The sequence below is a fragment of the Triturus cristatus genome, chromosome 6, assembly GCF_964204655.1.
Source record: "Triturus cristatus chromosome 6, aTriCri1.1, whole genome shotgun sequence".
NCBI classification, from domain to species: Eukaryota; Metazoa; Chordata; class Amphibia; order Caudata; family Salamandridae; genus Triturus; species Triturus cristatus.
Window position 1 is genome coordinate 243435871 of NC_140589.1, and position 25804 is coordinate 243461674.

The following is a 25804-nucleotide window of genomic DNA, read 5'->3' on the forward strand; positions in this document are numbered from 1 at the left end:
GCACTTTTCTCTGCGGAATGACTTGCTAATTGTGGTATGTTATTTAGAGATAAGCTCTGGTTTCCATACAGAAACATGCCTTTGCTTTTAAGAGGTCCATTGTTTTGACTGTGTGCTTGCTCAATCATAATGTATTCCAAGTCTGGGAACTCAATCCTCCAGTCAAATCGATCATGTATAGTCCCTACCAAGTGTCAATAGCCAGTTGTTGATGGAAAAAGGGCAAAACACTGATATTCATTGCTCTCTACAGTGGATGAGGCTGCTTTCTCCAATATACCATGCGATTGGCCTCTTTTCTCTGCAATCTTACAATCGGCATCTTGTGCCTCTATTAGTTGAGTTACCCGTTTAGTCAAATTCACAAATTGTACTACAAATGAGTTGCACTGGCACTTGTAATTTTCCCAATATTTTTTTAACAGATTATTTACTGTATGTCAATTGAGATGAACAATCTAGTCTTCAGAGTGGTTTTAAAGACATATCGAACACCAAATAATATTCCAGTGTAGGAAGGAAGAGCTCACGATGAGGGTAAACAATGCTGCCACTTAATAAAGTGCTTCCATTCTTCGGCTGATTCCAAACAGTGCTATTCTAGGCCTAGCACAGGAAAGTATTGCTCCTGTGTCCAACTAGCATTACTTAAAACACTTGACAAGGGAAGTAATTCGACTAGAAGTATATATTCCATTAGGGCATACCTACTACTTTCCTGGTTCTAAAACGGACATTTTTGTTCAACACTGTATTCTGTACATCCCTGTCAGTATTTCAATGGAAAGTGCCATTGTGCAGCTTAACGAGGGCATTGGAGTCCTGTCCGTGTCAATCACAACCAGACAAAAGTCATTTTATTCTATTTTGCGGCAGATGAAATTTATAGGCCACCTTCTTTGCAGTTTAACACATACAGAAAATTAATCTTGCTAATTACAAGTGATATTTGTAATTTATTCTCGAAAAGTAAGTATCAGAAACATTAGGATAGTTCAGGGCATAAAGAAGAATTTGGGTAGCAAAGAAAAGAAGTTGAAAGAAGTCTCTCAACTTGACGTCGTCTCACTGCATCTTTAAGAACGTACAGATCACTGCTCAAAATGCTGTCAGAACCGTCTTCTCAGACGTCGAGTGGTTTTCGAACTGAGCGTCCCCTAACTCAAAGAGAGCACTAGAACATGTTGACAACTACAATTCGAATTTTGAAAGATCAAAGTCTGTTCTTGATTCAACAGAAGTTTATGCTTCGAACTAGATAGTCACCAGCCGAAAAGTGAAATCCGACACATGCTGGGCACATATGTTACCAAATGAGATACTTAGCATGTGTACCTTGTATATCGATAACAGTTTGTTCATACATTTCCTATGTAATTAGGTAGACTCTGGGAAAATAATCCAAGTGTACAGAGGCGCTGTGATTTTGGTAGATGGATAACGTTTCTGTAGCTTGCCGTTTTGAAAATAAACCATATTTTTTTTAGCATTTTGGAAGAGCAGAAAAGTTCTCAACATTGACAGCTGTTTGTCTGAACTGAGCTCCCTTGTTGCACTTGAAAAACTTTTTATACAAAGAGACGAAAACGGTCAACACTCCCGGCAGGTTCTGTTCTAGAAGATTTACTCTGACGGCCGCCAGTGCCTCATGCATTATTTATGGCTCGTCCAAGTGCATTGGGCTCTTAGGAGAATCTTTTAAATTCGAATAAGTCATTTCCTCCATATTCACACTTTCTAATCTCCTTCATTCTTTACTACTAGCTGCATATTGTAATATAGGTAACAACTTATGTGGCCAAGACCCTATCAATGAAATGTGTTTCGCTTCTTTTCTCTTGAACTCTACTACAGATAGTATTGACTGCCATTTAACATACCACAAGTATAAAGAAAATGCAAAAAGAACAATTGATGGACAGAATGTAGAACAATGTCATACATTCACCCTGTGCCTAAATCCATTGTTTTTTTGCTCATCATGCCATTCCAGTTTGGACCCAGCCATATGCAAATCAGTCTTGACCCTGATTTCAAAATTCGACTTCATTTCCTCCATGTTGGAGAACGAGGCAGCACCTGTGAGGCCTGCACAAATAACATGACTACATTTGTCCTTCACTGGGAACCAAACACCCAATTGTAGCGCCTGACTCTCAGAGGGTAGCGTTGCAGAGCAGTCTGAGGCTTACTCAAGGAAGGTGGTGTGGGCTAGTAATCGTCATTTGCAGGTGCACAAAAATAACACTCAATAATGGATTGTCCAGTCTGTACTTTGCTTTATAAAAGTAAGAGTACATTTATTAAACACACACACTACTCAATACTATGCACCAATTTACAAATATACATAAGCTGTTGGAATTACTTTGTGACATTGCATAACATCTCCACCCCTCTCGCAAAGGGGGGGTGGGGTCTAGTACCACCACTCCCATGTATGCACATCAACTTGCCCCCAATGCAGATAGTTGAACATAACCTGGAGCGAGGGCCCTGCGCCCTGGCACCATCCCAGTGGCGACCCACCCCATTACCTCAACAAGCATTAAAAAGGGGTAAACCTGCCTTGGTGACACATGACCCTAACTGAGCATCTACTACTGACCATAAAGTATGCACCTCTATATCTTAAGGGCTAGCAGTCTGGGGTCTTCACCTAAGCGCAGCAGCCAGAATCCATGTTTACGCACACTTTAGAATGACAGTACTCATCACCTTGTTTGATCATTTGAATGCATTGCAATTACAGCCCCTAAAGGTATCACAGATTAAATCACAGGATTGCACATATACAGCCAGACACCCTAGCAGGACTGCCTGGCAACATAACCCACTTGGCTTATGAAATCTCCTTACACATGTGACTTACAGTCCCTTCAAAAGAAGTACTCCTGGCAACTACACTTCTCCTGCAGTGCGCCTCTTCACTTTAAAAGGAAACACAGGTAAAAGCATGGGATTACGTAAATACAGCCAGACTCCCTAGCAGGAAGGTCCAGCAACATAACTCCATTTAGCTTAACATCACCTTACACAGGTACTTCACTTTACACATGTGACTTTCAGTCCACCTAAAAAGAAATAACCACTAGTAAATGCATTTCGGTGCAATTACACCACTTCACCTCCAGGGGATGCACTTCTTCACACATCCCCAACTCAGCCCTTCACTTCATGATGCACTTCTCCACACACCCTCAGCTGTAAAACAAAAGTTCCAGCCTAGAATGTGTTTAAATGCTAGCTGAGCCCTTGTGGGGTAGTTTCCTTTAGGTCCCCATGACACTGAGGGTGGGACCTTTCTTTGTGCTGGAGGGGCGGGGTGGGGGGGGGGGGGGGGGGGGGGAGACTGCGCTTCTCCAGCAGCTCCTCCCAGCACCTTTTCACAAGTGAGGGTGACCCGCCACCTCTGGGGGCCACAAAGCACCAAAACTGCAGATTTCCAAATGCCTGGCGAGGCATTATGGGGCGCTTCATGCTCCTCTTTACCAGCCCCAGCCACTGGGAACACTCTCCTCTGCCCTCTGGGTCTTTGAGAGGGTAGATTCAGCAGTGTGCTGTCTTCACTGGCTCCCTGCGCCAGCCTTTCACCTGGCGCTCCTTCTGGGCCTCTCTTCTCCCTGCGCAGAGGCCCCTGCTTCTGTGCACCAGTCCAGGGCTCTTCTTCTGGTGCTGATAGGATCCTGGGGGCAGTCAGGGGGTCTCTCCTTCCAACTGCCCATTGCGCCAGGCTCCAGCACCTTCAGCCTCAGCTGACCACACCCCAGAGAGCTTCCCTTCCTGTGCAAGCACTTTTTAAAAGTTAAGTAGGGGGCTGGCAGGACGTCCCTGTTGGTCCTATCAAACAGCGACATCACTTTCCTGCCCCTGCTCCCTCCTTCTTGTCCAGCCTCTGGGTTTGTTCAAAATGGCATCGTCCAGTGTCTCTGGCCACATGTCTGAAGCCCCTTCCACCCACGCTGCCTTCCCTCCTTGGTGCAGCCTGGTGCCTGGCACCCAGCGACAGCAGTTGATGGATTGGCCTGCATCCCCACCCATCTTCTCTTCGTGGAGAGGAGGCCCTAGCTTCTGGAAGAAAGGTTATCAATCCATCCAGCTGAGGTCAGCCCTCAGCCTGGGTGTGGTCATGGCTGGCTCAGAGAAATATGACAGTTCTGGATGACCCAAAAGCAGTACAAATATGACTTTGGACTCTGCAGAATACTTCTTTTCACATTTGCTACATTGGACTTAAGTGCGTGTCTGAAATCTGTAGGCCTAATGGAAGTTAATCTAGCGCCTGGCTCCACATTCCCATAGGGGAATAAGGAAGTGAAAAACAGTAAGACACACTGACTTTCCCTGGCATGTTTATTTCCAGTGTATAAAGCCTATTCCATGTCACCACCCAATACTGCATAAGTCCTGCCACACCATTCACTTTGTAGCTGCTCCTGGACTGCGCACGCTAGGAATCTCCCCTGCGCAGCCCGTACACGTGTGCACACGCATGTACACATGTGTCTGCATGTAACCAGCCCGGTGTCCATTACTCCAGCTGCTGAACAGTGGCCTGATCAAGCCAGGGGAACACCAGTAAAATCCCCATGCAGTCTCTTACATCCTGAGTTCACTGTGGGTGAGTCCCAATTTATGAGGCTCCCCCACTGTAAAAGCTCAATAATTAGGTGCTCAAAAAGTGAAAAATCCATAGTGTCAGAACCATCTTCTAACACTCCATAATCATACTTTCTAATCGCCTTCATTCTTTACAACTAGCTGCATTATGTAATATAGGTAATAACTTATGTGGCCCACACCCTATCAACGAAATGTGTTTCGCTTCTTTTCTCTTGAACTCTACTACAGATACTTCGTATTGACTGCCTGTCAACATGCCATATGTAGAAAGAAAGCTGCTACAACTTCTTTATTATTTTTTATGGGTAGTACCTCATTATTGTTATGTACAAAAACCCACAAAAATGTAGAAAGACATTCAGTGAGACATGGTGCTTACATATTTGAAAAGTAGCACAAGGGTCATAGAGGTACAGATGCCTTTGAAGATGTAACCAAGTGCTGTTGAGTTTTTTTTCTTTACATTAGTCACTGGTATTTGCACCGGTAAAGTTGAACAAGTGCATTTAAACAGAAAATAAGAATGCAATGGAACTCACTGAACCACTGTTCATATAGTTTGAAATGGAACCAATAAAACTTCTTAATTTTTGGTGCTAATGATGCAAACACCAACTTTTTCTTTGAATCATCTAATTTATTTAATCTGAAGCAAAAAAGAATTGCAATATGAAGAAACTTTGATGTCATACACCCAATATTTAATATGGAAGAGCCCCGCAAACAGGATGCCTCAATGAGTTGAACACCATCTGGTGTAATCTCCAGGCCACAGTTTCGAACTGCAGAGAAGTGATAATACTTGAAATTTACATCACTCGCCTACAGCAGGAATGCAGTATAAATCACTATAAGCAAATTATGTTTTAATATCGATAAAACACACTGAAATAAAGTGGTGATCTAGAAAAGCATGTATACTGTATTAAATTGTAACAATAAAAGACTAGAAGAACCATGGCCTACGGTGTTAGGATATCTGTGATAAAGTTATTGTAAGTTACTTAGGGGGTCCTTCAGCATTTGCTATATTTTACGACGTCACTTTGTCAATGTAATTTGTGAGAGGCTTCGGTTTTAGCCACATTTCACATCCCAGGGGTAGTTTGAAGCACTGCAGCAAGGATAGTGCTCAGTGTATAACTACTGAGGGGATAATTTGTAGTAAAACAGAAAATCGAAGGGAGTTATTCCCTTTCGTAAATACCATGGCAAAGATCCAAGAGAATAAGGTTTTTTTGGGGTTTTTTTTAAATAAAGGATGATAAAAGCTGCATTGTTTAAGTGAGTCATCAATCTAGTTTAGGTTTTTAACTCAAGACTATGAGCAATTTTTGCAATACAGAAGAGAGTAGGATTTTTCGAACTGCATTTCTTTTTGAATGAAACCTCAGAATCACTTGTGCAAACAACAAAATAACAGTGGAGCCTTCTCACTGCCAGCACCTAACCCAATATTTCTCCCAAAATTATTTATCCCTTTCTTTCTTTTCCAAGGGTGTATGTGCACACCGAACAGCACCCACCGTCACAATGCTTGTTCCTACAGGAACTCCGACAATTTAAACAAAAGCACAAGTGCACCATACTATATCAATCAGGTCAATTGTAACTACTATATAGTCCAAATCCGGTCAATAAAAGGGAGAGAGTTTCTTGATATCATCTCTTTATTCCATTTTCTTGTTAGAGACACAACAGAGCTGACGCGTTTCGTCCCGATATAGGACTTCTTCAGGGCTGTTAAAATCACATATATACATATATAAAAACACATAACTAAAACAGACACATAAAACACAGAGTAATGAAAATGATAATCTCTATACAGCTATTGTCTTCAAGAGACAATGACGCGTTTCGTCCTGATACAGGACTTCTTCAGGGCGATAAATGCAGAGTTAAAGAGCCACCATAGATAATGAAGGATATATAGAAGAGGATGTTCTTAAGGTCATAAACCCATCCAGAGATGTCTAAAATCCAAGTCCAGAAAGTCAGAGTCAATGGTAATTATATCCTTCAGAATAGGGCAAGACAACCACGATCGTAATGCAATAGTCACGATCGGCAAAGGGAAAAGGTGCAAGACTTCCTCAGAAGGATATAATTACCATTGACTCTGACTTTCTGCACTTGGATTTTAGACATCTCTGGATGGGTTTATGACCTTAAGAACATCCTCTTCTATATACCCTTCAAGAAGAAGTCCTGTATCAGGACGAAACGCGTCATTGTCTCTTCAAGACAATAGCTGTATAGAGATTATCATTTTCATTACTCTGTGTTTTATGTGTCTGTTTTTGTTATAAGTGTTTTTATATATGTATATATATATATGTGTTTTTAACAGCCCTGAAGAAGTCCTGTATCAGGACGAAACGAGTCGGCTGTGTTGTGTCTCAGAATCACTGGTGCTCGTTTCTCCAGCGTTTCCTTCTCTCTCCAAAGGGCCAATTTTCCCTTTATCAATTATGAGCAGGTATTCAATGCTAGTAGAATTTTCACAACCTAAACATTACCATTTCACCAGCATAGGCTTATCTTTAAACTATATCAAGCAAGAAAATGTACACAATGCCTATGGTCTACACCTACACATTGTGTAAGTCTACTCAAGACTGCTTTAGTTACCATTTCTGGCAAAATGGATTTCCACCTGGCATGAAGACGCAAAGAAGTCTCCATTTCTGAAAATTACTGGGCACCTATCTGTTCAAGAGACACTGCGCTTAGGCTGAGTTCGGATTCATCACACTAGGAAACATTTTGTTGTGTGATGTGCCATATCTTCTGTCTGGCACATTCCCAGAAGCAGACTCTGAATTGACAGCAGCATAGGATTAAAAAAATACACATAACATAAAACAACACAGCATATCTTGCAGTTTACACATCAAGCTTTGTTGTAAGCACATTAATCCACTGGGCTAAGCGACTGGAACAAACATGTATGCATCAGTAGACCTAACAATTTTATGAAAAACAACAGAATTGTATTTTTCTATCCACATATAGTACCCCATTTCTTTATTTCGGAGGGCAACCTTATGGTTCAACTCTTAACTCAGTAAGAGTAATTGAGTAATGCAGGGGGTGAAAAATGCGGGGGGGGGGGGGGGGGAGTTACCGCGGATAATTCGAGGCCACTCAGAATGAGGCCCTTGGTGTCTAAAAGTAATCTAATAAATTATTTGCCAATTATCTAACACTAACTACAACTTGAATATTCTCTTTGTGATTAAATGCTAGGTATCTTAATTAATTTTATTTTTGTGTTAATCTATTGAGTATGAAATATTATCTTGCCCAACTAGAATTAGAATACGCTGGACCTGATGTTTTATGGAGGGTGACGTCTAGGGAGCTGGATCCAAGCTATCCATCCACAGAAAGGGTGGCACTTTCAGAACGCTTATTCGCAAAACTACATCTTCTGCCTTGGCCCTACTGAGACCAATGTGCTTCCCGCATTTACACATGAAGTTCCTTGAGGCACTGCAGGATGGATATACCCCGTCCTCCTTCTTCAGCACAACTAGCTAAGCATCCGCACGTGAATCCTCAAAATGACCCCCAATTCCAGCAAATAGTTACATATACAAGCTGAAGATGGGGGCACGCTGATCTCAGAAGTACTCCGCACTTGAGTACAATTTCTTTGAAGGAACATTGTCCTACCTTTGTCCATACCATGAAAATCTGCTCTGTTTGCAAACCTACGATGTTAGCAAAATCTTCAACTTTTACTCAAATTGACCAAACCCTGTTAACGGATGACTAAAGGTTGGACCTGCCTAATAGTAGCTAACCTTTTCTTTTCTTTTTTTTTCAATTAAAATTATTTTTTTAATGCTGCCAGAAAGTATAAAAACACAATGGGAATGGAAGTAAAATACAAAGCATTTTTGAATGTACTTCTTCAATTCATACAAGCATTAGAAAAAACACTTGAAAATACATTAAGTGAACTGTGTTTGCAAAGACTCATGCTGGTGGAGTTCATCATCTACTGGATGTAGTAGTTTACGTTGTAACGAGATAATGTGAGGCCATCCAAGTATCTATCAGACCTCACTTTTGTTCCCGAAGAGGGTGTCATGTCCTGCTTTGCATGTAAAAGGTTTTCAGTTTGGAGCTGCACAACATTCACAAGTGTTGGAGTTTTAGGTGTCAGTCAGTCTTGGCCTTTTTCTTTTCCTTTCTTCGTCACTTAGTTTCTGTTTCATCTGCCGCACCTGAAGAGCTATGTTTGCTCTTTGGTCCTCTCGTAAATGTTTCTGAACAAGTTGGTCATTGCTCCCGTCAATGCTGTCTTCAATGTTATTGGCAATTTCCAAGCTATTCCTTTCTATGGGATAATCTGGGTCAGATGAACACAGTCTACACCATTCAATCGTTCCCCAGACAATCTTGAAGGATCCGCCACAGGATTATGCAAACACAAGACTTCATCTTCCACAGCCTCTATCAGATTCTGTGTAGTGGAGACTCTTAATATACTTTTTGAGCCTTCGTGACAGTCATATATGCAAACCGAAGCAGGCCAGCAGTCTAAATAAGGCCATTCGGTAGCTTCTCATAGTCAGTAATGCTTGATGTCTACAGGGGAAGGGGCTTTTCTTTTTTCCATCAGGACCATACAAGTATCCACTACTGAAAAAGTCACAGACCGCCCAATTCTTGCACTACAATGGATAACTGCAGGTCCATGTTCAGAGTTTAGTGACACAGATTCTCGAACCTCAGTCAGGAACTCCATAATCGGGCCATGTTGTAAAATTGGAAATGATACATTTCTCTGCTTTTACCAAGATTGAGATTTTGTAATTGGAGAACTGTGTAATACCATTTGATTTCTTCAGATAATAATTTCACCCAAAGTCCTGTTTCTCGAAATAGCAAAATTCCCTGTTGTGGTAATGGCCAATATTATTCACACTTAACCGTGTCTTTCTCAATAACTCTGTTCAGCAACACAACTGCTTTACTTTTTTGCTGCCATACCATTAGCCAAAATGACAACAAGTATTAGGAAGTGGACCCTGTGTCAAAATATAGCTTCTTTGGGCTTCTTCCATCACATTGAGGCGGGCATTGATAGGCTGGTTTAGTGGAACGGCCTGCATGGCAATAAGTTTAGATTCAGCAATGGCAATAAAGAACGGGAGGAACAACCTACAGTCTTAAGATCTGTATTATCGCCTCAGCACGGGCGACTGTGGAACTTGGGTATAGAGCTCATGATATTGTTGCTGGCACACAGCCGAACACACATCGAAAAGGGCAAACCAAGGTACAATGCAACTAGAAAGCTGTAGTCAACATGGTTGCCCACTTTGATCTCCCAGGCCCGGAGGTAGGAACTGTGTGATGAGTTGTTAAAAATTGTAAAGCCAATTCCCCTTGGCATGAAGAGGCAAAAAAGTCTTAATTTGTGAAAATTGCTGAAAATGTATTTCTTCAAAAGACACTGTGATTAGACTGAGTCAGAATTTAACACCCAAGGAAACGTTTTGTTGAGGGATGTGTCAGCTCTTCTGGATGGCACTTACTCTGAGAGCCTTTGGAATACCAGCAGCATAGGGTTAAAAAATACACATGGCACAACAACACAACACAGTTTGCAGTTGATACATGAAGCTCTGTTGCAAGCACATTAATCCACTGAGCTAAGGTACCGGATCAGACATGAATGCATCAGCGGGCCCAACAATAACTGGATGAAAAACATCAAAATGTATTTTTTTCTATAGTACCTCATTTCGTTCTAATGTTGTATCTAGTCACCTACTCAGAGAAAGAAAATTCTCACTCCTTTTCATCAAAAAGAACACTTCTGTTTTGCAAGGCGGGGGCAGAAAAATCTAGTTTCCGACTCCTTTGTTCTCCCAGAAAGAGTGGGGGCAGTGCAAAGTAACACTGGAATTAGAGGAGCAGTCTGTGTCACTATTTCATTTGAAGCACAATTCCATTACACCCCCTCATTCCAGTTCACAGGCTGGAGGCTCCTCTGGGTGGCTAATAATAGCATAAATATTTAACTATCTCTCACACCAGCCTCATCATTAGGCTAGTGTCACATTTCCCTGTCACTCCTTTTCCAAAACAGCTATTTTCTCAGTGATGCCTTTCAGTTTTTTCTTTCTAATCACAAGAGCGACTTCAGCTGCACGTGAAGTCTAATTGTTTCCACTGATGGAAAACATCATTAGAGGAGGGCGCACTGCGCTCTCTGTCTTTTGAGAGATTTGTAGATTACATAAACAGACACAGCACAAACTTTCAAGAGCATTCTCGGCTTACAATGCCTTTAGTGAGAACAGCAGTACATATTTGTATCGTGTGTGAGGGAGGGGGGTCTGCAGACAATATATTTATGAGATGGACAAGGGTAGACTTCCTGTGGCATGCAAGAGATGGTGATATATGCAACCCATGTGGGCCTGAGCATGAAGCAATGCTTAATTTGAGCAGGTGGTTCCCCAGTGCCGAAGATGGCAGTTCTGGCCATTATGCCACATCCGCTCCCCACTTACAAGGTAGTTGGTTCTGTTTTAGGCCACGCTAACAGCAGAAATGGGATGGAGCATGCTGTCTCCTGACGAGAGCCCCTGCATTAACATTTTACAAATTAACCACTGGCACAAAGTTAGCCTGTGGGCAGGATCTGCCACACTGCCAACATGTCAGACACGTCTCTGCGATGAGATACCTACATCTGCTGTCGGCAAGGAAGAGATGGCAAACTTGGAAAATCTTAATTTAATTTGCAAAGTTACTATTTCAACAATGTAGTGTTACTCTGTTTGCACCCGGTCAATTAGACCCAATGACAACCATACAGTAATGAGCACCTGACTATGATAAATCATTTTTTTGCTAGTAATGCACCACATGTCCTCAAACAAATGAAGCTTCAAAGCCCTACAGGCTGACAGAGGAGGGTAGACTCATCCGCATATATCCCTTCTTTCCGTAGCCTACTTGCGGACCTCTGCCAGACCTAAGGGGTACTTCTATCTGGAGTTTCTGGTGGAATATACTCTACTGCATCAACACAGATGCAGTATTGCATACTCGAGAAGGCACCCATGACTATAGCAAGGGCCTGCACATTTTTACACATAGGGTAGTGTTAGAAATGGGATTTCTGGATGGCTAGGGCTTGCGCTAAAGCCAGGCAGAAATCACCACTCTAGTCAGGGCTGGGGAGTTACACGCCAAAGATAACCCCTGCTCATCCCCTTGGTAGCTTGGCACGAGCAGTCAGGCTTATCTCGGAGGCAATGTGTAAAGCGTTTGCGCGCGCACCCAGCAACAACACCCAAGGCCCACCACAAAAGAAACTCCACACAAGGTTATATATAAAAATAGCCTTTGTATTATACCAAACACATTCGATAATATTCACACAAATTACACTGTGCCAACTGGCACTGGGCAGAATTTACAGGGGACTATTTACGCAAGACAGGGCCACATGGACCACTGTCAGAATTATCACAAATCACCAAATTGTAAATGTAGACATGTAGAACAAATAATAAATGTAGCGCACAACTAGTAACCACTGGTAACAGGTAAGTACACCCTACGCAATCCTAAAACACCTTAGGTACACATCACGCAGGGAACCATGAACACACTAGCATAATCTATACTAGGAAAAACAATCTCCAATGCATAAACACAGTTCAGGAGTGAAAGCAGCATAAAGGCAATGCGCAGGCGCAAAAGTACACCGGTAACAATAATCATGTCCCCTTGGTGAGGGCACAACACAAGAAACCTGTCCCCAGGCCAACTTGGCCTTTCAGGGGCTCAAACGCCCTTTGTCCACAGAGTCAGGGCTGGACTGCGCACGCCAGAAACAACAGGGCACAACCTAAACGTTGCAGCTGCCCACTAAGTGCTGGGCAGCTGGGAAAAGGAGCCGGGGCACCACTGTGCCTTTCAAAACATATGCCCTGTGTTGGAGCCTCTCTGGGCTCTGAGAAAATAGTGCCCCCAAACGTTGGAGCCTGTCAGGGCTCTAAAACAAATATGCCCCCTTTGGAGTCCCTCTGGACTCTAAACAATGTTGCCCCCAACGTTGGAGCCTCGTGGACTCGAAAAGAATGATGCCCCCAAAACGTTGGAGCCTCGTGTGCTCGAAAACACCAATTTGCCCCCGGGACAACGTTGGAGCGGCCCGCTGCCTTCCGGGGCCGCTCTTATCATCAAAAGAATGCCCCCGTACTTGGAGCCCTCTAGGCTCTGAAATACTAATGCCCCCAACGTTGGAGCCCTCTAGGCTCTAAGAACAATCTGGGGCACCGGTGGAGCGGCCCGCTGTCAGGGGCGGGACCGCTCAGTCAGCTTGGGCACCACGGGGCCTCAGGACCTCTACAACACAACGTGGGGCAGGCTCGCATGTGGGAGGTAGCTGCCGGCCTGAGTATCCCGCCCCAGCCGTCACTCACCAGCTCGGGCGGCTCTTCGGGTCTCCGGGCTCCTCACGGCAGGGTAGGCTCCCGCCTGTAGGTCGTCTTCTGCTGGGCAGACGATGGAAACGGAGCATACAACGCTCCGCTTTCTCTGGGACGGCGGGGCTCTCTCACTTCACAAGAGCTCCGCTGGGATCGACGCGCCTCCCTCTGTGCCGGCTTCCGGGGGAGTCCGTGGGCATGGGGCTTCATTTGCGAAAGCGGAAGTCCCGCCCTACGTCAGGCCACACGCGGCCTGACTTCCTGTTTCCCCCGGCTGCGGCGGTGATTTTTCTTCGGTTTTTGGGGGCAATGAGGGGTGGGCTCCCTCCAAGGAACAATAAAGCGGGGTAGGCACCCGCTTTAGGCAAATAAAACAAAACGGCAAGGTCCATGGCGGGGTGGGCACCCGCTAGGGATATCAATTCCCTAGTAAGCGGGGTAGGCTCCCGCTCGAGCAGCCGAGCAGGGGTGTCCCAGGCAGCTTCCCTGCGCTGCCAACACCCCCTGAAGCGCCCTCCTAGAGAAAGGTCAAAGCCCAGCAAGTCCTTGGGCTGGGGGGACCCCAGCAAAGCACAGCCAGGCAGGCCAGCACGCAGGGAGCCTCAGGAAGCAGCAGCTGGGTCCCGCGGCGGTTCCTCCTGGCAGGGTGTCCCCCTGAAGTCAGGAACAAGTGAGAACATTTTGTAAGGGGTCACAGCCCCTTTTTACACACATTTTTCTTTTGTGCACAGCACAGGGTTTAGGGCAGAACCAGTTACAACTGGTTCAGGAGCACTTGGGCACTTTGTTTTGCTCAGCTCCTCTCCTTCTTTTCACAGGACAGGCCAGGGCCATCAGACGCACCACAGGGGGCGGAGCCAGCATTGTGTGGGGAAAGCCCAGCCCTATTCAGATCCAAGGTGTACTCCTCCCACCCATCTGGCTGCTGATCTCCCCATTCACCACTGGGTGACTCCTCCTGACTCTGGGGATTCCCTAGCCCATCACATGACCTCAGCCAGCCAATCGCCAGACAAGGCACTTATCTCACACTGCACACAGAAATGCCAACTTCTAGAAGTGGCACTTCCACACTAGGTACATTGACGCCGCACACATCATCGTGCAGCATTTCATCACACGAGTCCGCACATACCAAACTCTTATCTGCACTCCCCACGCATCCGGAACTACCAGGGACACATACATTCCCCCATGCATTCCTATGGGAGGGCAGGCCAACCTCACGCACGCACTTTACCCTGGGACACAGTGTTAAAGTGCGCAGAAGCCAAAAATCACTAACACCAGGTCACAATAAAAAGCAAAAAGTTTCAGGGGTGAACCTGCCAGAAGGGCCGAGTCCAACAGGTAGGATTTATTCCTAGGTCCTGAGGAAATACCAATTGACTCTCCTGGCAAACAGGGCATGAAACATGTCAACCCTTTCACATTTCCCACTTACTAGCTAATAAGGCCCATTGTGACCGCAAGATAGCACCTTGTTTTTACTGTGTTAAGGGACCATCACTTTAAAAAATTTTTAAAATCCTTGGCTCTCTTACACTCTTTTTTTCACCACCCAATGATATTTTTATGACCCCTCACATTCATGCATCTAACGGCATCGAAGGATCAAAAAGATCTCTGACAAAGAGCCCCCTGGCCCGTCAGGCGTTGCAGCACCGGCTTGATGAGGAGCGCCCTATGATGAAGCATGACACCCTAGAGGGTGTGCGAGGGCTCCATGATCTGACCACTCAGGGCCCTTGAGATTCTGAGGATCAGACCAGTGATTCCACACTACGGCGGGTTGAATGAGCCCCACAAGAGGAACTACCCCATTGACTTGTTTATATTATAGCTTCAAAGCTCTAGACAGTTTGAAAACTCCAAAGACATTCATCATAGGTTAACAAACACAAGATGATAAACATCTATAACTGTTCAGTCCATTTGCATTTCTTTCCTCTCAATGTTGATCTCAACTGGACTCTAAAGTGTGTATTACTGCACATTACTTTACAAAAGTCTTTCACACTTGTATAGTTAAAACTTGTAAAAAAGTGTGGTATTGTTCAAGTGAGTCAGCTACACATATAGATTTACTTAAAAGTGAACATACAACTGTGTTTCTGGCAAGTTGGCAGACAGCCGCTACCAGCACTGAACTCCTAACAAAAAAAGCAAACAAAGATGAATGAAATTCATTTATCCTGCACTATGGTGGTCTATGTTCTGGATTTGGCCAGCACAAGTGCACACAGTGAGTCCTACAAGGCCTCTGTAGCTAAACTGGGAATATATTAGTACAAGTGTTTTCTACGAACCCATGGTGGAAGTTCCAATTTGCCAAAAAATGTAAAGCTATATGTAACTTTGGTGAAAGTCTATTATTGAAAATAGTTTTGAAAAATCAAGTTACTAAATTACCAAAGGGTAGCAATATTATTTCAACTAAATCAAAATGACCATGGCGCACCTATGTTTGAACGCATCTTTATGTAAATAGGCCTTCTTTAGCAATGCGCCTCAAGTTCTCCCATGGCTATCCGTAGAATGAAAAACAGATATAAGGATTCTTCCTTACCTTCATTAATTATTTGGTGGCCAGAGGCATTCGCATTAGAGCTTTAAAGTATATAATTTGGTACTTCTTTAACGAGATCGGTCTTCGCTTCTTCTATTGAGTTAATTTAATTCAATTTGCTTCCCAAAAATAAGTAGCCAAAGTTTCCTGGGTAAAGCTGAACGAATATTTCATTTTTCTTTTAAAGATTACATTGCTGGAGAACCATTGAAGTATTTCAGGCATCATGTAGGTCACTTGCTTTTACTCCGCAGGAGAGGAGTCCTCACATTCATATCCACTGTCCTCTCTCTGAAGTTAGGAAAATGTTAAAGTCAACTCCTCCACACCATGTCCCACCTCAGACAGAAGCATAAGAGTCCCCAGCAACTGAGGAATTTCATTTTAATAACAATGTGCGCCATGTGCGCTAATCTCATGATTGTGAACTTAAGATCTGCCCAGTCCATATTCAGCTTCCAAATCTTTCAGTGACTCTCATGCTTGAGGGCACAGCTCTACGAAGGAGATGTATCATCAGAAAAAAGAAACTCACCCCTTTCCAGTGGCGCCTTTGGGATCCAACCATTAGACGACCATGGAAATTTGGAGACTAGCCACCTGACCCTGCCGTGGGCACATGCCCATACCCATGGCAGGGAGGCTAGTCTCCATGTGCACATAATTGCCATGGTCGTATAATGCATGGAACCCAGAACGACACTGGAAAGGGGTGAGCTTCCCAACTACCCAGGGACATGACTGTCTTTCTCTCTCACTGGGAAGCTAAACACTAGGGTTAAAAGTTTGGGCTTGATTTAGAAGTCGGCGGAGGGAATACTCCATCACAAACATGACGGATATCCTGTCCGCCGTATTACGATACCCATAGGATAGAACATGATCATAATACAGTGGATGGAATATCCGTCACGTTTGTGACAGCGTTCCCCGCCGCCGACTTCTAAATTAGGCCCTTAGTTTGAAATGGGGTTGGTAGGGCGGTCACTCCTGACTGTGGGCTCCACCTTCATCTTCTGATGCCCATGGTAGTCCTTCCCTGACAGATGGGAGATTGGGTATTTTCCCCAATCTGGTCACCTCAGTGGGTCAGAAATCAACAGGAACAAAGCAAATAAAAGATGTAGCTTTCCCCCCCACATCCATAGCCAAGAAATTATTTTTGTTCATATAGGTGGCCAGTGTGGGGTTAACTCCAAACAGCATACCTCAAAGGAGGGGGGGGGGGGGTAAGCACTACTATTTATAACGGAAATTAATTGTAGTGCTGACTTACAGTTCTATTTACAATACGTGATGGTTATAAAAATTGATTGTATTTTGCCTGTGTATCGAGTCCCTTGTTGTCTTTTCCATAGCCATCCTCTCCACCTACCTTGTGCATCTGTGTGGGCCAGAGCCTCACACTTTGTTGAGGAGGTTCAGGCAGTTGGTGTGTGCTGTTGCAGCACCAGTGTGGAGATATGACATGAGAAAAAAAACAATGAATTATGTTGTGCATCTTACCACTGATGTGTCGTTACTGCAATAATATTTGTGAAGTGGGCGGGTGCCGACCCTTGCAGGCATCATGCTGCATTCTCTTCATCCTATGGCCATGACAGTCTTTATACCTCAATTGGAGGGGACATGTACTGATGGACCAACCCTTGCTCTACGGGATGGCCAAAGTTCCCTTTTTTAATGTTCATTTAAGTGAATTTGAAACTGGGGGAAATGTTGCTGTTTCCAAATATGCCTGCCCCAAACTGGATATAGGGAAGAATGCTGGCAAAATCTCTAAAAGTCAGGGCCTGGCCATTGTAATTAACTTAATCATAATTATATTAATTTGCTTGGACCCTGAGAGTGTTCTTCAACGAAATGTTCCAGCAGGGGAGCCTGAGTGTGTCACCTCTCTGCCAGGAGGTCCCTGAAGACAGGAGCTACACAAAGACTTCCATTCTGGGAAACTTGCATGGAGTACACTATCAGGTGGCCAGTCAATGTATTGGCCCTAATGCAATTAGCATAATGGTAACTGCAATGCCAAGCTGCTCACAGTGCTTCAGAAAGCAACTAAGCTTTTTAGTTTTTTTCCTACCCATCAACCATTAGATCACCCCAATTCTGCTCCATGGGTGGGGAAAAGAACTACAGAAACTCCTGCAATGCACTTTCTGTGCTGGAATTTCCCACCCCTCTACTCCTTCTGCCAACCCCAAGGTGGCACCACAAGACACCAGTGAAAATTGTATATCTTAAAGGAAGCAGGGCACCATCCTCTTCTTGGATTGGGTTGCACCTGCCAGCCCATGGTCATAACAGTCTTTCTGGTGGTTGACTGGGGCACTTACACCCAATCAGTCTACCCCAGTAATCCAGAAAGCAGCACCTTGTGAAAATATAGTAATGTAGGTGGGATTGAACTCTTTTGGCATCAGGTTGCACGCCCAAAACCCACTGTTGGAAACGGCCCTCGTTGCAGGGTTACCCCAATTCTTTTTGTCTTTCTCCTCCTATTTTCTGTCCTCGTTTTTGTTGGCTTTAGGACTCTGGGCACTCTACAACTGCTAACCAGTGCTAAAGTGCATGTGCTCTCTCCTTAAAACATGGTACCATTGGCTCATACCAAATTGGCATATTTAATTTACATATACGTCCATAGTAAAGTGGACTACATGTGCCCAGGGCCTGTAAATTAAGTGCTCCTAGTGGGCCTGCATCACTGCTTCCTCCAACCACCAAAGTAGCCCTCCAACCATTTCTCAGGTCTACCACTGCAGGGCCTGTGTGTGCAGGTTACTGACACCTCGACCCGGCATTTAAAACTACTTACCAATCCTAGGAATCCCCTTTTATTATACATAGGTCGCCCCTACGGTAGGCCCTTGGTAGCCCTATGGGCAGGGTGCTGTGTGAGTAAAAGCTAGGACATGTATTTTATGTTTGGCATGTTCTGGTAGTGATTAACAGCATATTTCGTTTCTCACCACTGTGAGGCCTACCCCTTTCATGGGTTTGCATTGGGAATCCCCTTATACACGTTTAAGTAGTAATTCCTGATCGAAAAGGATTAGCCTTTTCATGTTTGATATCTTTAGAATGGTAATCATAAATCTTCCTTACTGGGGTAGTTGGATTTCACATTACTTTCTAAAAAATGCCATTTTTAGAAAGTGGACATTTACCTGTGCTTATAACTGTGTGTGATTGCAGCCTGTCTCCAATACAACCCTGGGTTTTGGTGACAGCTACACTTTGTGCATTCCCTCCAGACAGCCACATACACAGGACACTCTGCTGCACCTGCATTCATCTGCATACTGATCGCTCTTCCTGGGCAGAGAGAAGGGCAGGGAATTACATGTACACTTCAATCTGTAGCATCCTGCCCTCACACAAAGCACAGATCAAGCCCAAGGGTAGCCTGGCAGACAGGACTGAGCTAAAAGGGGACCTGTGCACTTGGAAAGACTTTGCTTTGAAGTCACCTCCACTTCAAAGGCACATTTAAGCAGAAGTACGGTGTTAGACCTGGCATCTTTGGCGTGGTTACCCCTGACTTTTTGCCTCTACCTCCTGTATTTTTGATGCTATGCTGGATTTCGTTTTTGCTGGTTTAGATGCTTTTGCCACTGCTGATCAGTGTCAAAGTGCAAGTGCTCCCTTGGTAAATTATTGTGTTGATTGGTTATCCATGATTGGGATATTTGTTTCACCTGTTAGCCCCTAGTAAAGTGCACTGAGTGTGCCAGGGCTGGTGATTCAAATGCTACTAGTGGGCTGCAGCACTGATTGTGCCACCCACAGGAGTAGCGCTAAAATGATGTCTTAGGCCTGCTTGCAGTGCCTATGTGCAGTCCAGGACTGCCATGTCGACCTGGCCAGTGCACCCACTGACCAGGCCTTATCCTTCCCTTTCTGTACATGTCAGGCATCCCTATGGTGGCCCTAGGTACCCCCCCTGGGCTGGGTGCAGTGTATCTGAAAGGTAGGGCATGTACTGAGGTGTGTAACATGCCCTGGTAGTGAATCACAGCCATTTTCGTTTTTCACTGCTGAGAGGCTATCTTGCCCATAGGATAGAATGGGGAAGGCTGTTTACATGCCTATCTTCCCATAAGGGCAAGATAGAAAATCCAAGTTTGGTATCTCTGTGTTCAGAATTTAATCATACATCTTTTTAGCAAGATGGTTTTTAAATTCACTGTGTGAGAATAGCACTTTTTAGAAAGTAGCTATTCTCCTGTTTAACCTTCCTGTGTGCCTGTGTGCTGGTTGGCTGACTGGTGTCAGGTGATGTGCTAGGTGGCTCCAGGAGCCTGGATGAGTCAGCAGCAGGGTGAATAGGGAGATCTGCTTTAGATGGGTGGGAGGAGTAGTCCCTGGGTCTGAATAGGGCTGCCCCTGACAAACACAAAGCTGGCTCCACCCCCTGCTGGCCAGGCTGAGGACTCTGCCTCTGCTGGCACAAAGAAGGCTCCACCTCCTGCTGAGCGTCTAACGACCCTGCCCCTCACTCTGAAAGGAACCAGGTGCTCCAGAGCAGAGCACACCCAGGAACCGGTTTGAGCAGGGGAATCCCCCCACTGGAACAAAGAGAGACAAAGACTTGGAGGGGTATAAGAAGAGGACCCCAGACACCTAAAACTTTAGATCACTTTGGAACTAAGAAGAAACCTCTGCCAAGGAGAAAGCTGGAAGAAACTGAAGAGGAGAAGACTGCCTGCTTGCTGTTTTGCTTTGCTGCCAAGGAGAGGGGAAGGACTTTGCTGTGTCCCCTTCTTTTGATTCTGATCTCCAAGGGCCTGAGAAGAGCTGGCTCCCTGTTAAGAAGTCCCAGGAACAAAAGGACTTCACCACCAGCTCCCCTGGAACTCTGCTGAGAGAGTTCTGACCTGCCTTGGAGTGCTTGCCCAGTCTTGGGGCTTCAGGAGGTCGTTTTGCTGTGTTGAGGGAGCTGGGAAGCAGAAGCGTGAACAAGAGTGACTGGTACCCAGCGCATCATCCGATTGCGTGTCGCAAGACGAGAGTGCGTGGAAAATTTCATCGCGGCACCATCGCAACACGCAGGGTCTCCGCATCGCCGAGTGCGTCGAGCATCGTCCCGAAGCGTGAAGCTTCCTGCCATTGCGAGGGTTGTCGCAGAACCAGTTTGCGGGCCGCACCACTGCCGGTGCGTGAAAAGTCTCCAATCGCTGCGTGCGTCGACGCAGAGTCCCGTTCCGTGGCGCATCGAGAGTTGCGGCGCCGGAAGGCAACGCTGCGCCACGCATCGCACCACATCGAAGAGTGTCGCATCGAACCTGTGCGTGAAGCTTCCCCCTAAGAAACCTACGCAACGAAAGCCAAAGGTATCGCATCCTCCCCCTACAGATCGGAGCCGGCGCATCCACCTCTGCTGCGTGAAGCAGGGCTGCTGCAAAGCCTCCCCAGGATCTCAGGAGCATCGCATCGCCTTTGCCATCTTCCTTGTGATAGCTTTTGGGAACCTTATCGCAACTACAGGTACTGTTGGGCACGAGAGTGTCGCATTTTGTGCATTGAGAGTCGCATTGTGCAGGACACTGACTTTTACATCCTGGAGTACTTTCTGCAAACTCTTGAACTATCTTTAAAGTAACCTTTTGAATTATATGTTGGTTTGTCTGTAATATTTGGTCTTGTGAAGTTTTTAGTAAAGATACATTATTTTTCTAAAACTGGTGTGGAGTAAATCTGTGGTGTTTTCACTGTGTTACTGTGAGTGTTGGTACAAATACTTTACACATTGCCTTTGATAGCCTAGACTGCTCAGGCCAAGCTACCTAGAGGGTGAGCAGGGGTTATCTTAACAGTGTATCCCCCTTTCCCTGACTAGAAGCAAGGGTCCCTACTTGGACAGTGGTACCTACCCTGCCAACTAGAGACCCCCAGATCTAACATTGGTGGTCAGCGGTGAGGATTGAACTTGTATTTGTACTTGACCCACAGTAATTGGTGTACATCACTAGTTTAAGTGCAGACCAATAGACAACCACATACTATATTTTTGATTCTATTTTTGAGTAACTCTTCAAGAGCATCATGTCTCAGGTGGCAACAAGCGAGAAGGCAGAATTGGAGTTTTCCATTGCGGATTTATATTCATACAAAGTTGAAGATCTCAAGCAATTCTGCAAAGACCGTGGTTGCTCTTTTAAAAGCGGAGCTAGAAAAGATGTGCTACAAAGAGTCCTGAAGGCCTGGTGGGAGGCCCAAGAGGAAAGTGATGCAAATGAAGAGGATGGTTTTGTTCCCCAAGATCTGCCTGTGAGCAGACCAGTCTCAAGGGCTAGCAGCTCCCATTCCAGTAGGGGGCTCACTCCAGAGGAGCTGGAGGAGAATCAAAGGGTGAGAAACCATGAATTGGAAATTATGAAAATGAAGATGAAGCAATCAGAAGTAGACAAGGCGGCGGAGGAGAGCAAGAATGCCCGTGCCTTGGAGGAGAAAAAATTGCTTCTGGCTCATGAAGTGAGCATGAGAGAACTGGACATCAAGGCCAAGCAGGTGGAGTCCGGTTCAAATGGTGGCAGCGCACAGCCAGTGCAGGGGGGTAAAGTATATATCCCCAAAGATTTAGTACAGAATTACAATAGGAGTGAAGATATCTATGCCTGGTTTACATCGTATGAGATAGCATTAAGAATGAATGGTGTGCCTGAACAGCATTGGGGGGCGGGCCTGTGGAAACATTTTGAGGCTTCTGGGAGGAGTGCTCTAGAGCCCTTAGAATTAGCAGGTGCCATGACCTATCCCAATATGAAGGAGGCCCTATGTCTCAGGTATGGACTTACTCCAGAGCAGTATAGACTGCAGTTTAGAAATTCCAAGAAGAAAGAGTCTGAGACTTGGATGGAGTGTGTGAATCTGTACTCGCGGGCACTGGAAGGTTGGATGAAGGGCAGCAAGGTAACTGATTATAAGGGGTTGTTACATTTAATTAGTTGGGAGCACTTGAGTAGTCTATGTGTTCCAGAGCTGCGCCAGCATCTTTTAGATAGCAAGTTGACGGACCCCATTGAGCTTGCTAAGGAGGCGGACCGCTGGACCAGTACCAGGGTCCACAGAGGAATTGTGGGTACCGTTGCCAAAGGTGGGCAGGGTCCCCAGCAGAAGAGTGGGGGGGACAAGGGTAACCAAAAGGAGTTCTCACAAGGGCCCCAAAATAGTTTCCAGGGTAACCAGTCCCAGCCCCCCAAGTCCAAACCCAAACCAACCTGGCCCCCTAAGGGCAGGTCGGATAACAAGGGTCCCATTAAGTGTTATCACTGTCAGGAATTGGGTCACAAGTCTCCTGTGTGTCCCCAGAAATCCCAGGCACCCACTGGTGCTCCAACACCGGGTATAGCTAGTGTAGCTTTTGGGGGGGATTTAATTTCTAGTGATTTGGAGGGTTTAGCAGTTATGTCCCTTGTCTCTCTAGGAGACACAGAGATGGTCCAGGAAACCCCTGTCCCTGATAACACTAAGAAGTACAGGCAGTGGGTGACCATCAATGGGAGGAGGGTGGAGGCTCTCAGGGACACTGGAGCCAGTGTGACTACGGTCAGGTGTCAGTGGGTCCCTGAGGAGCTGATCATTCCAGACGTACTTCACCCAGTAGTGTCAGCTGACAACTCTGTGCGCCTTTGCAAGGTAGCACATGTTCCCTTTGAGTGGGGGGGGGTCTCAGGTCCTCTCAAAGTTGTTGTGAGTCCATCCATGCCAGTAGACTGTCTGCTAGGTAATGACCTGGAGAGTTCCCCGTGGAAGGAGGTGGAACGCCAGGCTCATTTGGAGATGTTGGGTTTGCCTGAGTGGGTCTGTGTGACCACCCGGTCCATGGCAGCCAGACAGGGTTGTGAAGCAGACCTGGAGCCTGAAACAGTGGCCCAGGTCCCTGCCAGAAAGAGGAAGGGCAAGGGGCGTGGTGCGTCCACCCCCGCTGTTCCCACGGTCCAGGAAGGAGCAGAACCTACGGGGGATGCCCTGGAGCCTACAGGGGAACAGGTCGCTGAGCTGGGAGACATACCTGAGCTGACCCATTGGCAGCAAGAGGGTGGTCCCTCCAGAGAGGAGTTCTGCCGTGCGCAGAAGACATGCCCTACTCTTGAAGGTCTGCGGCACCAGGCTGCAGACCAGGCAGCAGGTGCTGATCCGAAGAACTTTTTTCTCTACTGGGAGAATGACTTGTTGTACAGCGAGCCTAGGTTTGCTGAGCCCAGTGGATCACGTACCCTGGTGGTACCCGCAGGGTTCAGAGACTTCCTACTGGGTCTGGCTCACGACGTGCCGCTTGCAGGACATCTCGGGCAGGACAAGACCCGACAAAGGCTTGCCACCCACTTTTACTGGCCCGGGATGAAGACGGACGTCGCTTCCTTTTGTAAATCATGCCAGACTTGCCAGGCAAGTGGCAAGGCTGGAGGAAAATGCAAAGGCCCTCTCCAGCCTTTTCCGGTAGTGAGCACCCCTTTCGAGCGGGTGGGAATAGATATTGTGGGGCCACTGGACCCCAGGACCGCCTTAGGCAACAGGTTCATCCTGGTCCTGGTGGATCATGCCACCCGGTACCCGGAGGCTATCCCTCTCAGGACAACCACAGCCCCGGTGGTGGGCCGTGCGTTGATGGGGATCTTTTCCCGTGTGGGTTTCCCCAAGGAGGTGGTATCTGACCGGGGTACCAACTTCATCTCCAGGTATATGAAGTCTCTGTGGGAGGAGTGTGGGGTAACTTATAAGTTCACCACTCCTTACCACCCTCAAGGAAATGGGTTGGTTGAAAGGTTCAACCGGACCCTGAAAGGCATGATCATGGGGCTGACAGAGCCCATGAGACGGAAGTGGGACGTCTTTTTGCCATGCCTATTATTTGCCTACAGGGAGGTACCACAAAAGTCTCTAGGGTTCAGTCCCTTTGAGCTTTTGTACGGGCACCCTGTTAGAGGACCTCTCAGTCTGGTGAAGGAGGGTTGGGAGAAATTCCCGGGGAAAACCCCTCAGGATGTGTTCAGCTATGTGCTGGCCATCCCCAACCAGACACAGCGCTTCCGGGCCCTCGCTCAGGCGAACCTGGAAGCCAGCCAGGATGAGATGAAGAGGTGGTATGACCAGCATACCACTCTGATGGAATTTCAACCTGGGCAGATGGTGTGGGTGATGGCGCCAGTGGAGCCTTGCGCGCTCCAGGACAAGTGGACTGGGCCATATGAGGTGGTGGAGCGCAAGAGTGAGGTGACCTACCTGGTCAACTTGCGATCTCCAAGGAACCCCATGAGGGTCCTACACGTGAACCGCCTCAAACCCCATTTTGAGAGGTCTGAAATAACAATGCTACTGGCTACAGATGCAGGGATGGAGGAGGATAGCGATCCTCTTCCTGACCTCCTGGCAGCTAAGGAGCAAGATGGGTCAGTGGATGGAGTGGTCCTCTCGCCCACCCTGACCCCAGAACAGCAGAGGGACTGTCGCCATGTGTTGGGTCAGTTTGCATCTCTGTTCTCCCTGACCCCCGGTATCACCAACTGGTGTGTCCATGACGTGGACACGGGAGATAGCATGCCTGTGAAACAGAAGTTTTACCGGGTGGCTGACAAGGTCAGGGCCAGCATCAAGAAGGAGGTTTCTAAGATGTTGGAGCTAGGGGTGATTGAGCCCTCCAGCAGCCCCTGGGCTAGCCCAGTGGTACTTGTACCGAAAGCTGCTGCGCCAGGTGCCACTCCAGAACTTAGGTTTTGTGTGGACTACCGTGGGCTCAATGCTGTCACGAAGACTGACGCACACCCCATCCCCAGAGCTGATGAGCTCGTGGATCGGTTGGGAGCTGCCAACTACCTCAGTACGTTTGATTTAACTTCTGGGTACTGGCAGATTGCCTTAACTGATGGGGCCAAGGAGAGGTCTGCGTTTTCAACGCCAGAGGGGCACTTCCAGTTCCGTGTCATGCCCTTTGGGTTGAAGAACGCCCCTGCCACATTCCAGAGACTGGTCAACCAGGTACTGTCCGGGCTGGAGCAATTCAGCGCCGCATATCTGGATGACATCGCTGTGTTCAGCTCCACTTGGGAAGAACACTTGCAACACCTCTGCGCAGTGTTGAAGGCTCTGCATAGTGCAGGCCTCACTATCAAGGCCAGTAAGTGCCAGATAGGGCAGG

The 25804-nt window shown here is 46.4% G+C and overlaps 1 protein-coding gene and 1 pseudogene across 2 annotated transcripts in view; both read right to left on the reverse strand.

Annotated features, from left to right (window-relative positions):
• Positions 1-25804, reverse strand: part of KLHL29 (kelch like family member 29) — a 1101789-nt gene that overhangs the window by 97063 nt on the left and 978922 nt on the right. The window lies entirely within an intron of this gene.
• On the reverse strand, positions 8787-9752 carry LOC146816719 (tyrosine-protein phosphatase non-receptor type 2 pseudogene; annotated as a pseudogene).